This window comes from Miniopterus natalensis, chromosome 21, assembly GCF_054644295.1.
Source record: "Miniopterus natalensis isolate mMinNat1 chromosome 21, mMinNat1.hap1, whole genome shotgun sequence".
NCBI lineage: Eukaryota > Metazoa > Chordata > Mammalia > Chiroptera > Miniopteridae > Miniopterus > Miniopterus natalensis.
In genome coordinates this window covers 13860254-13878088 of record NC_142101.1, presented here as the reverse complement: position 1 = coordinate 13878088, position 17835 = coordinate 13860254, and the positions used below count along the sequence as shown (strand labels likewise).

Sequence of the window (17835 nt, the reverse complement as noted above, 5' to 3'; positions counted from 1 at the left end):
GACTCTGCTAGTGCCCGGGTCTCTTCGTGATCCCTGGTGAGAATGTCCATGTGCTCAGAAGTGCTGAAAAACAAAAATACCGTTTAAAAAGAAGCTGGATCATTTCTTTCTACTTTACTCTTCTCCTTTCCCGCCTACTCTCCTTTTACTCAGGAATTTTTAGATTCAAAGCAACTGAAATAGTGGCTTGGCGGTTGACAATAGATACTATCAAGTAAGGCTTAGAAAGTGCCTTTTAAATATTCCTTATACTTATATTTCAGTGCATAAATGTAAAAATATCTCCACAGTGTGCTAACTGCACTTAAACTGTCATTGTCAAATGAATGGACAACCGCCACTCCCAAGTAATTTTAATCCACAGTAATTATAATGGCACCATTAAGTTCTTTTAAGATTTGTTCTACATGAGAACCAGGGTAACGCGATCGTACTTCACAACCTGGGTCATAACATAACTGCGGCCTGAAAACCCATGCCCGGTGACACCACGGATATTTAACAAATACGATTTGATTTTCTTATCCTGATCATGTTTCTCCCTGCCTCATCTCTTAAAAACATGATGTGGTGGGGGTGTGGGCATGTAGGAGGAAGTACAAACTATGCATTAAACTTTTCAAAAAGAAAGGACCGATTCCAAGCATGTTTTGGTAACAGAAAAGTGGAGCCTCAGAAAAAGTTGGGTTGGCGGCCTTCCTCTGGCTCAAAAAGGAAAGGCCTGAATCTTTCTCTCTCTAGACCCTGCAAATAGTCTAAGGTGACGAGACAAACCATACATTGTCCATAAGCTACTGAAATTGCATGTGAAACTGTGTGTGTAGGGGAAGGGGGGCGGGGTGTGCATGGGTGACACTTTCTTTTGGGGGGAATGGGTACATGTTTCCATCAGGATCTCAGAAGGGGCCACGACTAAGATGAGGTTAAGAATCACTGACCTCTGGGTGGGGCCCAGGAAAAACCAAGGAGCCTGAGAGCAAAGCCTAACACTTGTTCAAAGGCGGCCCAAGCAAGGGTGGGTGGGGGGCCCTGCAACAACGGCCCTAGAGCCTCCAACTAGGACTGCTGCCCGGGAGCAGAGAGCCAGCCATCCCCAAAGGCAGGGTTTATTTATTGTCAGTACTCTCAGCTCAATTGGCCAGGATCGATTTGTCTTTCTTCTTTCTTCTTTATTTTTGTCAGGCTTGCGCAAACCGTTCAGATCAAGACTCTCCACCCAAGCCCTTTGGAGGAGGGAAAATGCCTGCTGTGGCCTGGAGGCGGGTAGATACTTCAGCCAACAGCAGAGGGGTGGTGAGGGGCAGTGGCCCGGCTGAATTCACAAGCTTAGACTTTAACCGAGGACGGGGTAAGCGGCCCATTGTTTAGATTGACCAGCTCAGCTCTTTTTCATTTATGATTTGGCCAGAGAGCACCCTTTTTCAAATGTGCACCCCTTTTTTTTAATGCACCCAGTCTGGTGACATTGGAACAGCTGGGGAACAGGGTGGAGGTGGGGAGGGAGGAGAGAACAGAGGGAGAAGGGAAGTGGGCAGAGGGATCTCGAAGTTCCCTGGGCTACAGACCAAGCTCAGGCCTCCCACTGGGAGGGGTGGAAAGGCCTGGGCCCAAGGGCTGGCCCGGTAAACTGAGGACCTCGTGTTCTGGTATACCAGTCCACTATTATTGCTTCACTTAGTTAATTCTTGAAGACCTTTTTTTTAAAGGAATATTTTTCAGGGAATGAAAACGCCCCTAGAAGATCAATGCTGAAGACCTCTTCAGCTCACACCTCCACTATGAGTTAAAACCATAACGGGTCTGGAACAAGGAGGGGCTCTGGGACGGATGATTATGCTCCATAATTTTGCCTGAGGAACCATCTCTCTCAGAAGTCTTGTTCCGGCAGCATTCAAAGTAATTAGTGGCCTAAATGTCAAAGGTTCAATGATCGTACTTTTGAAATGAAAATGTCCCTAAGTGATCTGACAAGTCTAAGTGTACTTACATGCATAATGGGATAAGCTACTTGAGATTATAGCGAACTTGAGCCAAAGGTGGCTGATTCCCGTTTAGTTTACAGGGTTACACCCTTCCCAGCTGCAATTAGATCTGCTGGCTGGGTGCCCTGCGAACTAGACTGTTTCTTCCCCTTGCAGATTGCAGAGAAATCCCTGCTTTAGAAATGTGGGCAGCATTATATTTTTTATTTGCTTAAAGACTTTGGTTGTTAAACTGATTTTGTTTTTTATTTTCATAGATGTTAAATTTCAAGAAAAAGTTATTGTTGGCCGTGATAAATCCATTTGAGCCACTGGGGATGAACTCTTTAAAAAGCCCATAGCAGATGGCTCTTGGTGTCTTAAAGGGCCTGTGAGTGCCTGGAATTCGGGGAGAATCTTGAGGGGAGCCCAGCTTTTCAGACAAACGGATGCTTTCTAAGGTATAGAAAGGATGTTACCTACCTCTGCTATTAACATCATTTTGGAACCTTAAAAAGAAAAGCAAGAAAGTTTATCTTTTCTTTAGTCTTTGAGCAAACAGGGAGAGAGGAAGGTAAATACCAAGTTAGCCAGGTAACCCAACATTTTAAGTGTTTGGGGTTGATTTGGCCAAAACAGTTCATTGTTTTCATTCATTTTAAAACATGACATTTCACACCATTAATGAATAATTTTAATATTCTAAACATGTGCCTACTTGCCTTGCTAAGGTAACCAGGACTGAGATTACTTTTAGGCTCATTCTCACATCTGCTGCTACATTTTTATCATTTTTCTTCGTATTTGATTTCTTTAGTAATAGGAATAGACTAAATTTGCATTTCTCAAGTCTTCCCGTTGGAAGAATAACCCCTTGTGTGTAATACAAGGAAAGTCGAGCTCTTCCTTCTGTGAACTTTCGCAAACCCCATTAGCTGGAAAATCAAGTTATGGTGTGTCCTATGTGTATACTCATGTTTTTTAGTTTAAGAATTGAGGGGAAGGTGAAGTGATAACATTGGAGTCCAATTTGAGTTCATTTACGTTAAGCAAAATATATGAACACACAGACTTTGTTTCTGGATTTCTCCTGGACTCGGGGAGAAATTAGGTTATCTGGTGCAATCTCTCACCCACTCCTCATTGAAGCTAGAGGGTCACTCAGCTTCTGTGTGAAGGCCTCGAGGAACGGACAGCTCCTTCTGCCTGGTTTGAGTTCATTCTATTACTTACCTTGTGGTGAGATTTTCAAGTTAGGGGTAGAGCTGTGTGCCTATTGCAGTTATCAAGCCATGGAGTGAAATTTAGGTGAAGCTTTCTCTGGCAGGAGCATTTCTGCTTGGCTTTCATTTTGTTGGGAATCAAACAAAGCGAGGCTTTTGCATCAGTCAGACACGTGGCATGCCCATTGTTTTTGCAGAAAGACAAAGATTGGAGTCTAGAATTATTAACTTGTGCACAAGTCCTTGGGAACTCGCGCACCCAAACTTCCCATTAGTGAGCCTCTTGCCAAGTTTCCCTGCTGTGTTTCTCGTTTACATATGGAATTTCCATTGGTGTAGGTCTTAAAAAGGTCTCAAGATGAAATATGTGATTGTTAAACATTTCATTTGAATTCCACAGAAGAAAAGAGGTGAATAAGGCCCTCTCTTTGTTCTATTTATAAATATGTTTACCTCAAGAGAGGGTGTATCTGTGTTGACAATATTTTTATGGGATGTACAAACCTATAAAATTAGACCAAAATTAGACTTAGGGAAGGGGGGAAATAGGAAATTATTGCTTAATGGGTATGGAGATTCAATTTGGGAAGGTGAAAAAGTTCCCGAGGTAGATGGTGGTGATAGTTACCCAACATTATGAATACACTTGATGCCACTGAAGGGCTCGCTTAAACATGGCTAAAATGGGCAATTTTGTGTTTTATATATTTGATGACAATAAAACAGTTAGACCAAAATATCAAAGGTCACGTTTTTTAGATGTTTCAATCACATTGAAACATTTCTGAGGAAGCTCTCCTGTTAGGAGGGAAACACCACCCTAAATGTGAAAAGAGCCATCGCTCACTTTAGTCTAAGGAGAATTCTTGAGTTACAGAAGATTGAGGTCCTCCTAGAAGGGACCTTGCCTTTAGTACTTGCCTTTATTAATTCTCAACTAGTTGACCTTAATTATCACTCAATTCGCAATCTTTAATTAATGAAATTTTCCAGCAGACTGTTAATATCGCAGGGAACATGCTGTTGGAACTTACCTATCTGTAGACTAGTCTATTTTGCCTCAATTTACTAAATTACAGCATGTGCACAGGGAAGAGAGATAGTTTCAGATACAACTGCTAATGGTGTTGATGTTTATGTTGGTGGTGAAAAGAATAAATAAGAAAAACACCCATGTATGGACTACAGAGAATGTAGGTGTAAATTAGCTTTTTAAACAACTAAACTTATTGGCTCTATTAATGAACCTGTCTATCTGTGTGAGCCAATTGGTGCGTACTGGTAAAAATTCGTAGGAAAATTTTCCTTACAATGTTCTCCCCTGGTTCAGAGTAACATGTCTATTACCTGTGGTTACAAGTGTCTCCTGAACAGTTGTCATGATGCCGCAGGCAGGCTGATGCCATTAGATAGATACGGGTAAACTCCAAAGGGGGGAGTAGGTAGGGGACTGGATAGTACACTTTTAAGGACTTTACATAGCGTCCTGGTGGTAATTGCCTTTTCGACTGCAGAAAATCAGGTGACTGGGCTGGGAGAGAGGAGATTTCAAACTGGTCCGGTATGTGGGACTATTGAACTGTTTGGCCTTAGGGAAACCATTATGTCTAGTTGGACTTTGGTTCTCTCTGTATAAGGAAGAATTTGCAATACATTGTTTCCGAAGCCTCCCTCCAGACTTATGTACATATTGATTGTATGATTTGCCCCAGCCATCCAGCCCCATGGTAACTATGACAGTTTTTCTTTAAATGCATGCATGTATTGGTCAATCGATTGGTTGGTTTTTATTTTTCTTTGAAGACTAGGCCAGTCACCTTAGTCAACCCCATAACTCACTAGCTTGCCTGCATCCCTAGAGAATCCCCCTCCCCTTTCTTGTTGCACGGAGTCTAAAGTCCAAAGTCCTTGGTCTCATGCACAACAGCCCTGCCTCCTCTGGCTGTGCTGGCTCTTGCCCCTAGGACCTCAGGCCCTGCTAAATTAACTGCATGGCCCCCCAGCTCCCTCGTCAAGCCAGGCTCTCCCTCTCTGGCAGCCTGCTCCTCTACATGCCCCCCTCCGCCTTGTCTGGCCTTTCACTCTTACTCATTTTAGTTTCAACTGAAGATCCCTTGAGCGTCTTTCTCTGTCCAGTTCCCTACACCCCAGCATTCCCTACAGCCCTGCCATAGCCCCTTTAATGTTTCATGTCTTCAGTGCCCTTGTCTGCTGGCTCGCGTGTCTGTCCCTATAGGGCACTAAGCTTCCTGAGGGCCAGGCCACTGCCCTGCCTGCCTGCCTGCCTGCGTCCCTCCCTCCCTAATAGAGGGGCTCGCTCTCGTCTGTGTCGGTTCAATGAGTGATAATATCCTAGGTGACAAAACCTTGAATCCAGGAAAGGAGCGAGGCGACCTGGTATGGGGATGCTCGTGTCCCACTGGCACTGCCTCTGGTGGGGTCAGCCTGTTTGCACTTACGCCACCTTGCACCGGGACTGTGCGGGCGGGGGGCAGTGTCCGAGCCATCCTGCTCCTCGGTGAGCAGGGCGGAGCGGGCACCCGGCCCAGCGATTGCCCAGGGGCCGGCCGAGCCCCTGGACGGAGAAGCAGCGCCCTAGAGGAGCCCGCTTCGGGGCTCTGCAGGCAGGTGAGCGGGCTGGGGCAGGGGGGCGGGACTTCCGGCGCCGTTGGCCAGAGCCTTCCGGCGCGAGGCGGAAGCGGGGCTCGGGTCTGGAGCGCAGCCGGAGCGCCCCGGGCGCTGGCGTCCTCTGTGGAGGCTCCTTGGCTGCCCCGCTGCTGCCGCCCTGAGCACCGTGGACCCGGAGACCCGGTAGGGACCCGAAAGTCGGGACCCTCCCTCTTCCCCTTCCCCTTTTTCCTTTCCCCCGGTACGGGTGGAGGGGAATCGGGACCCCCGACTTGAGGGAGGGGACCACGATCCCGGGGCCGGGGACCTGAGGGAGCCCGCGGGGCAGTGGGCAGCGGCTCGCGAGGGAGGGAGGCCCCCGGGACCCTGAGGCCGGAGAGGCCGGGAGACGGGGAGCTGCGAGTGACACGGGGCAGGGATGCACCTCGGCGGAGTCGATCCACGAGGGGGAGTGTCCCCGACTCCGCTCGGCTGAGGGCGAGGGCGAGGGCGAGGGCGAGGGCGAGGGCGAGGGCGGCGCGGGTGGCAGAGGGCGGCTGCCAGGGGGAGGGGAGGGCGGGGGTCGGCCCGCCGGGGTCGCCGACGAGCGGGGCGCTTCGGTCTGGACCTAACGCGTGGGAAAGGCGACCAGCCGCCCGTCGCTCGCTGAACCCCGACGGCTTCGTCCTCAGTGAATGCTGGCGGTGCGTGTGCGTGGCCGCGCGCGTGCACACCCCACGCGGGTTTCGGGGAAATACTTCACATTCCTCGGGAAGCTGGAAGCGTCTCCTCCATTCAGCTCCCAGCCCACGCTGCCCGCCTTTGTGGGACCCACGTAGCTCTTCCAGGTTCTTCCCAACAGGCCCCCCAAAGCAGAGGGTTCCCGGCGGAGTCCCCTCGACCCTGCGGGGCCTTGGCCGCCTCCTGGCCTTTGTCGTGGAATTAACTTTTTTTTTTTTTTTCAGTGCGTTTAGACTCGGGGTGATAATGACACCGAAAGCCAGTTGTCACTATTCCGCAGTTATAATCCCTTGTTTTCCTGGCCTGACTCTCTGTCTTCACACAAAAGACTTAAAAGTTATCCTGTTGGGTTTAGTTTTTTTTTTTTTTTTTTTTTTTGGTTTAACCAGTAAGAGCGATTTTAGGTGAGGGTGCAGTCAGCTATTAAATTATTAAGAACTTACCGTTACTTTTTATTTCTGCTATGAGGCAGTAAATCTATTTGCCATTGGCGGTATTTAAAATATATATATTGGTAACCCAACATTTGTTGTTGTATACGCATGAACACGTTTAGTTTTCCTTAATGGCCAGCAATGATAATAGGTGGCTATTTTAATCATTACTGGAGGTAATTATAATTAGGTGTTGTCTACGTTGCATTTATGTTTTATTGGCTGCAATTAATACCGACGTCCTAATCTCCATCAAAGTATCTCACTTCAGCGTGATTACAAAGGCTCTCCTAGCTTCAGATAGATGGTAAGTGAGTTGTCTGTTTGCCACAAAGTGGGCCAGGTAGCTAGGGAGACCCATAACACTGCCATTGGTGGAGGGTGATATCCATGGTGGTGGTTTTGCTTGTTTCCGGTATTTCATATTTCAAGTGTTAAACGTCATTATCGAGTTAACTGCTATGTAGATTTCTATATATTTCATTTATACAGTTTAATCTCATTTCTTTCAATTAGACAATACTGTTTTTCTGATAAGGCTTATTCTGATTTTTCTATACAATCTTGGTTTTAAAAAATATATATTCCCCCCCTTTCCCTTGGTTTTTGGGTGATGAAGCCCTGGGGACAGTCTGCAGGTCTTTAGACTAGTTCTTGGTAGACCGAATGCTCCTCTTTGAAACCCAAGAGCCCAGCCTTCGGTGGCAAGTTTCTAGTTCTATATCAGAATGGTATGTTGGACATTTGAGTGCCTTGAGCTCTGAATAATCTTTGGAATTTGTATCCTTTGTTCTAGTTGTAGTGTAAATTTCGCAGCTTTCTCTAGATAAATTCTATGAGTGTTTTGTAGGATTTAGATGTATTTTACAGCTTAACCAATCATGGCGATTTTTATTAGGGTGCAGCAAATTAGTAGTTATTCTTATAGGTTTCATTTCTGCTACAGTGACACATCTATCTGTGCATTGGAAGAACTATTAAAACAGTGACAATCCAGACTCTGTCTTCACACATGCATATGTATGCATTTTGTTTTCCTTAATCACCAGTTTGTAACATAGGATGTAATTTGAACTTTTTTGGGTTCTGTACTCTCTGATGATCAGTTTTATAATATATAGCCCATCCTCAGTTAACCTACGTACCCTAGTTAGAAAGCCATTCCCGGTCATTTGATAGAATCAGGGGGCGTTTCTTATTAACAGCTGAGGGTTGTAGCTTTTGCACGGGGAGGTGCCAAGCAGAGTGTCGGTCTTCTGCTGACTTCCCACCCAGCCGCTGCATTGCCTGTGATGCAAACATGGTCCTCAACCAGATGGGCCGAGGCTCAGTGGACCCCTTCTTCTAGTATCACTCCCTGTGCCTTTCTTCTGCTGTGTTAGATCTTTCTCTCATAGTGACTACGATGATTTGGGCCTCAGAGTGACTCAAGGGTGTCAGAGCAGCCAAAAGAACTACAGTCCTGTCAGCCTTGTCTGCCTTGTCTATTCTGCTGAGTCTGGTTCCATAAATCTTGGCAGATTTTCCAGCCTTTAGGCATGTGGTTATGGCTGTGAGCCACTTGTTTACATTATTGTTGTTTGAAAATTCGTTTTAAAACTAAATTGTAGTTGGTCGGATTATATAAATGGACTCTACTTGGTTTTACTTACAATGAGGCATCCTGTGAAATTACACTTGAACTTACCTATTGAAGTGATGTACTTCACAATCACAAGTACTATAGAAAATACACTGAGTGCCCTTAGGTTTTTAAAATTTAATGTTTTAAGGAAAAGAAAAGCTATTGGATAAAAGACTTGGGCAGAGATGGGAGAGGCAGCCCGTACCTGTGCCGTATTAAGGAGTGATGGTAGGAGCTGTCCCCAGGGGTTGGAAGGAGTATCTCAGCACTTAGGCTGTTTAGAGTCAATCTCCAGTGCTTGGTGATAAGAGAAAGCAGAAAGACTTTTAGTTGCTCTTATTATTGCTTTAAAGTACTTGACAGACAGTGCACTCCCTTCTTGCCTGCAGGGGCCAGGGAGAGAAATGCCCCCCACCTCTCTCTTTCCCCGCCTTGAGAAGGACCTGGCCGAGGCTCTGGCAGCTCAAGTTGATATGGCAGTTAGGATCACGGAGAGGTTTGAGGCAAGGGTTGCAATGTGAATTAAAAACAAACAAGCAAGCATTGAGGTTCACTTTAGTCAGTATCGAGAGGACAGAGGCATGGAGATGGGTGAGGACACTGCAGATAGGAGAAGACCCAGCACTATTTATGAATGAACTTGTCTTAATTAAAGTGGACGGGGGAGGCAGGCCCTAGAGGGTGATGCCGAATCCAATCCTAGAGTTTCCCTCAAGAACTCATCACTACGCAGGTAAGGAGTGTCAGAGTCAACCCCTAATATTTTAAGCCTAAGAGAGGACTATTTCATGGTAATTGAGTAGAGTTGCAAAAATAAAAATAGTACAAGGCACCATCCATATGTCCTTTATTAAGATTCACCTGTTGTTAAGATTTTGCCCCAGTTGCTGTGTCACTGAAGTACAGGAACTCTTCTGAGTAAAGTAGAATGCTCGCATAAAATACATTCCCAAGATGAATGGCTAACTTTATCTCTTTTCCTAATAAATAGCTATTTATTGGCACCTATTCGCTGAGTGCTAGAGCTAGAAAGTACCTTGGGAGAGAATCTGATTTGACTCCCAGAATTTTCATAGGAACTCTGTTAGTCTGCTCATGTACTTGTACAACAGATTTTTTAATTGGTTTTTGAATTGATTTTTAGAGAAAGAGGAAGGGAGAGGGAGAGAAGGAGAGAGAAACATCGATCGGCTGCCTCCCGCACACCCCTTATTGGGAACCTAGCCTGCAACCTGGGCATGTGCCTTGACTGGGAATCGAACCGGCAAGAGTTTGGTGCATGGATGATGCCTGGTCAACTGAGCCACACTGGCTGGGCTCATACAACTGATTTATAAACTGAAATGCAGTGCTTTACATTTCTCCGTGTTGAACTGTATCCTGCCTGTGTTTCAGCCATCCAGCATTGCGGCCTGTAGAGATATTTTGGTCTCAATTCTCTACTTGCCCATTAGCCATCCTTTTAGTCTTTGTCTTCTCCATTTATAATACTTATCTCTTAAAGCTTGTGTTGAGTCAGGGCTGGCTTTGGATTGATTATAGCTAAGTAGCTAATGCTCCTTGTAGGGCTTAATGCTCCTTGTAGGACTTAGAGGCAGTTCATCTACAGATTCCTTCATACAGAGTTTTCTGCAGAAAAGTGTGACCAGGGATAGTTCTCTGGACCTGCCTGGTGCCCTCACTCCCTGAAAGACCCAAGAATTACTTAGAGGCCTTTCCAAAACTTGTAGTGGTTTTCTGCACCCTACCACTCACTTTTGCACGTGTGTCTCTGAATAATAGAAAAAACAAATAATTGGAATTATGCTCTAACATATCTGCCTCTCTCCTAGCCCTCAAAATGAGATGTCACCACTTAAATCTAGAATAGTTGAAAACCTGGCTTAAGGAAAGTATCTGGGACCTGCTATTTCTTATGTTTATGATTTTGCTTTTGAGTTTAGTCTTTGAACAATATATGAACTCTTATCCATATTGTGAAGACTTAAAAACTGCCAAGGCTATAAAAAGATTTTAAGAAAAGACCTATAAATGGGAACAATAATTAAGGTTCTTGGAAACTAGGCTTGCCAATGGCCTCAATCCATTATTATTATTATATAGATGTATAATAATATAGAGATTATATATAGACAGGCATAGATTGAATGTAGGGATTATTTCCATTTTTAGCCAATGTCAAACCTTTAAATCCCAAGCTAATAATCTCTTATATAGACTCATTTTTAAAGCTTTGGTTCAAATCTTAGTTCATCAATAAAACTAGAGCTGGAGAATTCTCAGATTGATTCTGCAGATATCACTAAGTAAAGCAGTGCAAAGCCTACATCAATTTTGTATTTATGGTCCCTTACTCTTTAAACTTGGCCGATAGTAAAACATCCTCATAGTGATGTTGTACTAACTGGTAGTTACTAGTCAGAGGAGCCTCCGTGATGCTTAAAGTTCTATTCCAGGATCTTTCTGGAACACTTAGGTAGAAGAGAGCTTCTCTGCACAATTTTATATGCTAGGTTATAAATTTAAATTGAGAAACTTGTGTGTGTCTACATTTGCTAGCAAAAGGAGTCAGAAAAGCTTATAAGTGGCCTTTAGGGGATAGAAGTAAGTTTGCTTTTTTTTTTTTTTTTTTTTTTAGTAATCCCTAACTGTTTTGTTGTTGTTGTTGTTTTTAAAGATGCAATTAAATAGACATTACTTTTTGAGCGGTAATGATTTTTCTATAGTTTGATTACAAGGTAGAACAACTTCCTGTTTTTAGACCCCAGTGTTTCAAATTATCTGGTATCCTGTTTCACAATCCTACAGTTGATAACTATTGGTAATCTACAGTAGCATTTGATTTTCATTGAACATACACTACCAATTATTGCTTTTAAAAAGCCAGAGTGAGAGCATTGGATGTCAACCATTAGTGTTTGTCCCATTGTCCTTGGTACACACTCTCCTGCTCTCCCTTTCCTTCTGTTATTTCCTGCATTGGATAAGATGCTTTCTCACTTCACTACTGCCCCATGCAGCAAAATACCCATTTCTCTTTCTTTTGTCTTTAACCTCTCCCCAAATGAAATCTCCACTTCTCTCATAACTGGTAGCTAATCCATAATTATTTGATTATGTTAATTCGAATAAGATGTGGGATAACTGGTAGACCTTGGTATTCTAAGATACGTGATATAAATTATATCTGTTGTACAGTGAAACTTGCAAAACTACACCAAAAATTTGTTAACCCAAAGAATTGACAAGTGGCTTAACATACAGAAATTGCTTGTTTCCCTCGTCACTTCAGACTTCCTTTTTTTTTGGACTTCCAATTTCTAAGAGAACTTGTTTCATCCCTAGAGGAGTTGAGAAGAGAAAGTAACGGAAAGAGGTAGGACCTCTTTCAGCTTGACAAATAGGCCTAGCTACTTCTTGACCTCCCCTTCCCCAGGTCCTTCCTCTATAAACTCACTACATATTTCTTGTTTGCCTGTTTATTTGTTTATATACTCTTTTTATGAAATATAACCCATCTCTTAGTTGCAGGTTCCTATCTCCCAACTTGCCACAGGACAGATACTCCTAATTTAGGTTGTCAACTTACATATTCTTCCATGAAACCTACGATTTTACTTTGTTTTTTAGAACAGTAATACATTCTATTAACATGATGAATTCTTTACCAAGGAATAAAAGTCATCACTAAATCTGTCTCCCTTGTGGAAAATGCTCTAATAATACTGGTCTTTATTTATTGATCATATACTATGTGCTAGGCACTGCTCTGGACACTTTATCTATATTATATTCAGGCTTCAGGGCAACCCTTATATAAGGGTAGGTATTTAGATTTCCCTTTTATAGATGAGGAAACTGAAATTTGGAGAGATTAAATAGTTTGTCTAAGTTTGTGTTACTTATAAATGGGGGAGCTAATTCTAAAGCCTATTGGTTTTTGATTATACACTGTTTTCCTCTAATTTTCAGAAGCACCTTGAATGTTTTGGTATTTATACCTCAAGTACTTTTTCAGAGAGTGTGAGCAGCATGGTGATCCTACATTTTTTTTTTTTTTTATATCTACGTACTGCTAGAAGTGTTTTATGATTCACTTGTTCCACTTTAAATTTTTATGAAATGCAATCAGTTTATTAATGAACTTTTTTTCCAAGGCATCTAAAGTAGTAGATGCTCATGATATTTGCTGCATGGGTAACAACAATAACTAAGAGAGGTGGCGCGAACGTAGGGGGCTTTTCACATAAAATTCATTTCTTTTGGAATGCGAAGCAGGAACTTTTCTCGAATTACAGCACGCTGCAGGGCAGGGCTAGAATCCAAGCTTTGATTAAAAGCACCCCAACTCTTTTTTTCTTTTCTTTACAACCACAGTTATTGCCAGCTGAAAAGTATAATGGAGAGCAGTGATGAATGCATTTCCATCTGCTGCAAAAATTTTTTTTAGACAGTTTCATTCTTTTACACCTAGATAAAAAGGCCGCTTTGAAATGAAGGGTAAATTAGTGGCTGCCAAATAAGTGGTTATTAGATTCCTGCTCTGGAAGCCCGTTTAGGTAACACTGATGGGGGCAGCTGCCAGTTAACAGTTCCGTCTGAAATACCTTCTCCTTGGGGGGGGGGGGGAAGGGGGGGCCTGGTACAAGAATTCAAGTGCTCTTAGTCTTTCCCCCAACTTGTTGGTTTTAGATAGAGGTGTTACTTTCCCTGAGACTGCTCAGGTTTTCTTGGGCTGTCAAGGTCAAATGCAAACCAAACTTTTCGAATGATCTGTAGTAGGTCCTTGTACTCATCGGGACAGGAGAGAAGTAAACTGTTTGAATAGCCCGAGTCTCCTGCCTTCCCCTTCCCCTTGCCCTTGCCCTTCCCCTTCCCCTTGCCCTTGCCCTTGCCCTTGCCCTTCCCCTTCCCCTTCCCCTTCCCCTTCCCCTTCCCCTTCCCCTTCCCCAGTAGTTGATGGGTCTTGGTGCTTTTTGACTTCATTAAGGTTGCCTCTCAGGATCACTTCTGAAGCAGTATATTATAGGAAAATTTCATCAGTCTCTTAATACTGTTACCTAATTATTAGTAATTAGAACTCTGGGCTCCAGTGAGCAGATTTGTAGTCACTTTTATGCATTAATACTTTTCAATGATTTAAAAAAATTGTTTTTATATGTTTTTATTGACTTTAGAGAGAGGACAGGAGAGGGAGAGGGAGAGATAGAAACATCAATGATGAGAGAGAGTCATTGATCGGCTGCCTCCTGCATGCCCGTTACTGGGGATGGAGGCCACAACCTGGGCATGTGCCCTGACCGGGAATCGAACTTTGGCCTTCTGGTTCATAGGTCGATGCTCAACCTCTGAGCCATGCCGGCTGGGCCTTTTCAATGATTTTGAACCTGTATTTCTTTGGTATGGAATCCAGGTTACTGTATTTCCTGAATGTTGATGGGCGTTAGGATTATCTACAATGATCAGGGAGTGAGTCACTAAAATATAATTTATTTAACGTCTGCATAAGGTGATTTTTGACACTCCTGCTACTGTGGTATCATAAAACAATTTTAGAAAGAGGATAGTAATTGTATGGCTGGCTGACACTTATTAAATACTTACTATGTGCCAATTACTGTGCTAAGTGCTCCACATCTGTTATATCTAATTTAATCCTCACTGTAATCCTATTAAGGGCCATTATTATGCCAACTTCACAGATGCACAAACTGAGGTCTATGAAGGCTAAATAGCTTGGCCAAATGAACAGTAATTGGAGTTGGGATTTTAATCCAGGTGACCTGACTCCAGGGCCGGAGCCCCTGACCGCTCTGCTGTACATCACGCCCATGCCTCCTGCTTTAGACATAGTACAGCTCTGTTTAAGGTTTCCACTCATAAAATTCCCCACGTCATTTCCCATTAGAGGCTGTGTGTACAGGCCGGATTTTCCATTTCTCTTCTAATAAAACTTCATCTTTAGGTTTAGTGGCTGCCAATTGGTTTCTTGCAAAACATTTTCAGCTTTTAGCGTGTTTTGTTCCAGGTAAGAGGATTGTGTCAATTTGCTGACTCTTTGGCGAATGTGCTTTAAGGTTGGGGGTGGTCAGATCTTTGTACCTGTAGAAATGAACAGTTAAAGCAGTCTTTATTTTGGGTTATGTTATAATTTGGGGGGGGGGCAGATTTGTCATTTGAACTGTATTTTAGACACATATGGAAATTGATTTTTGTTTTATAAAATATGCAGATGGGGAAATTCTGGAAGCAGCCTGGGTAGAGGAGACAAATTCCACTCAGAATTTAAAATTGACCATGGAGAATTAAAAAGGGGGCTGAGGGTAGGGATAACCCATATGCGGGTTGTTGAATTCAAAGGTTTTCACCTTTTGTCTCCTAAGAGTTAACCTGATAACACTATTATTGGGAAATGCTTAGCTTTCTAAACTTGAACTGAACACTTTAAGTTTTAGAGCACAGTTTCTAAGTCCATGAAATAATCTTCACACAGCAAGATTTATTTTGTGTGTACTTTGTGACATTCATGATATGTTCAGCATCGCGTTATCAGTCATATTCCAGTTATTATGTTAAAATATTGTATGTAACTGAAATAAACAAACTTTCTTGTCAATTACATTATAATGACCTCTCATTGGATCTCTAACCAAGGCCATTTAAAAGTCTTTTGTCTTTCATAGACAGTTGTTTTTTACTCCCCTTTCTTCTCTGAAAGTGTTTACAACCAGCTACAGGCGAGAATGCTCAATGAAGCCATCACTTGAGACCATGCCAATGGACTGAGTAATTTTCTAAACTAATGAAGAGGTTGATGGATGCATATAACTGCTCACCCAAGATCAAACAAAACAAGAATTAATTACATGAACTGATGAGGATGATTATAATTTTTAATGACTTTTTGTTTGAAATGTTGCTGGTTCTTTAATGTTTTGTTTTTCTCTTAAGCTGTCTATAATTTACAGCAATTTGGTAAAGTGTACATTTGTGAACAAAGACAACTTCCTTCCTACGTGATCCCTCCGGAATTCAGACACTTACTATTTTTATTTTCATGGCAATATAGTTATTTGCATAAGCCCAACAAGAATCTGTTTTCTTTGTACAGGACATAATCGAAAACACTGATTCTATTATCAGGGCTTTGACTGGAATGTCATATTTGAGAATGATGTATAAAATCAGATATGGCCATTTTTAAGGAACTAAGGTGGTCTTTATTGAGCTAATACTTATAAAACTCTCTTGGGAAGCCCTTGCTGATGTGGCTCAGTTGGTTGGGCATAATCCTGTGCCCCGAAAGGCTGTTGGTTCGGTCCCCAGTAGGGGACGTGCAGAAGGCAGCCAGTCGATGTTCACATCGATGTTTCTCTTTCTTTCTCCCCCTCCCCCTTCCTTTCTAGCTCTAAAAATAAATAAATAAATAAATAAAATATAAAAAGCACACACAAAACTCTCATGGGGAAAGAAACTGTCTCGTGGACACAAACAGAAGTATGGTGGTTGCCAGAGGGAATGGGGGTGTGGAGGGGGTTAAGGGGGTCTTAATATATGGTGACGGGAGAAGATAAGACTTTGGGTAGTGGGCACACAGAGCAATATACACATCTTGAAACAAACGCACACCTGAAACCTGTATGTTCATATTAACCATTGTTATGCCAATAAATTTAATAAAGTGTTAAGACAAAAAAATAAAATAAATTAAAAAAACTACAACTGGCCTGGTACTTGGCTTACAGTGTTCCTGGCCTTACAGGTGAGTAAGGAAGGTCATTTCCTGGGATACTCAGGAACCTTAAAATTTGGGGGGAACCTTAAAAAGAGAGGAATTCAGCCAAGTTTATAGGTAGTGAAGGCAAAGTCTGGTGGCAAGTTTCTGGCCTGGCTTCCCAGCCTTGAGAGTCTTTTAAAAAAGTCTTAATTTGAGATTGTTATTAAAAGTTCCAGCAAAGCACACCGTGCTGACAGGCCACGAGATAACTCGTGCCTGCACTTAACATTAAGTAATTTTAAACACCTTTCTGACCAAAGCAGCAGGCTGCACGGGCAAATTCTGGCTCGAATAGCCAGTCGGCAAGGTGTTAAGAAGAATCTATATGGTCACTGCTCTTGCTGCACTTATATAAATAACCAGACCAAATTTAATGAGATTAGACTAATCTTGCAAACAAATTAGTTTTACCCTCCTGTTGTTGATAGAATGGGGGTAATTATAGAGAGAATGTTTCAATAGGAAACTGTAATGCACATTGTGGATCTTAAGTTCTAGTCCTATTCATTGTCTTTAAATTTTGTAATCTACCTATAAATTGGTCTGGATCCTGAATTCTAGTTTCCTCCCACATCTGGCCTCGGCCCTCCAAATGAACATTTCCAGTTTATCTCCTTCCCCGCTGACTTGAAATCACTGAGAACTGAAACTCTTTCCTGAAACCCTGCAACCTGAGGCTAGACAACTTGATTTTAACTTTAGAGGAATCACCACAACATACCATGTACGGGTAACCATCATGCCGGTGGTGTGGGCCAGCCAGGAAGTTCACCAGACTACCTGATGACCTCACCAGGGACAAACTGCAAACCAGGGAAGTCCTTCAGATTGCCACTGCCTATCCCTCCACCATCTAAAGATGCTTGGAGTTCAACACCTAGAAATCTTGACTGTCTCTGGACTCAAAAACTGAGTTTATGGTTTGTTCTAACCATTAACCTTTTTCTTTTGTTTCTGTAGAAATGCCCCTTGTTAAATAAATGCCTGACTACTCCCATCGATACCACCCCGTCCTGAAATGAGACCCAGATGTTGAAATGGACGGACCCAGTCTCAGCACTGGTTCAGAGGGTTATGGGACAATCTAGCAGCTTAGTTTCTGGACTGTGGGACTTCCTGGGAAAGTTTCAGATGAGGGAATGACGAGGGACAGGATGTGCCACCCTCAAATATGGCACCTTGGCAGCTTGAATATTTTAAGGTGAAGGAATTTGAGAAATGGCAGGTGTGGGAAGGACCTTTTGACCTTCCCCAGAAGCAGGTTGGAAGACCGTCAGGTGCCTTCCCTGTATCCAGAGAGAAGAGCATTATCTCCAAAGATGGAGGGACGCCGAGAGGGCTGAGCACACAGGCCTTGCTGAGTTTCCCCAATGTGTTACTCTAAGCTCATACTCCTTTTGTCCTGGCATAGTTTTCCAAGATTCTCTACTCGTCATCAACCCTAAAAACACTCAGGTTTAACCATTTC

The 17835-nt window shown here is 43.0% G+C and overlaps 1 protein-coding gene across 4 annotated transcripts in view; it reads left to right on the top strand.

Annotated features, from left to right (window-relative positions):
- Positions 1 to 5905: 5905 nt before the first annotated feature.
- Positions 5906 to 17835, top strand: part of DISP1 (dispatched RND transporter family member 1) — a 100751-nt gene continuing 88821 nt past the window's right edge. For all 4 annotated transcript variants that reach the window (XM_087828875.1, XM_016221175.2, XM_087828876.1 and 1 more), the window contains exon 1: positions 5906 to 5995. The gene's annotated coding sequence lies outside the window, so the exon portion shown is untranslated. The remainder of the gene's footprint in view (positions 5996 to 17835) is intronic.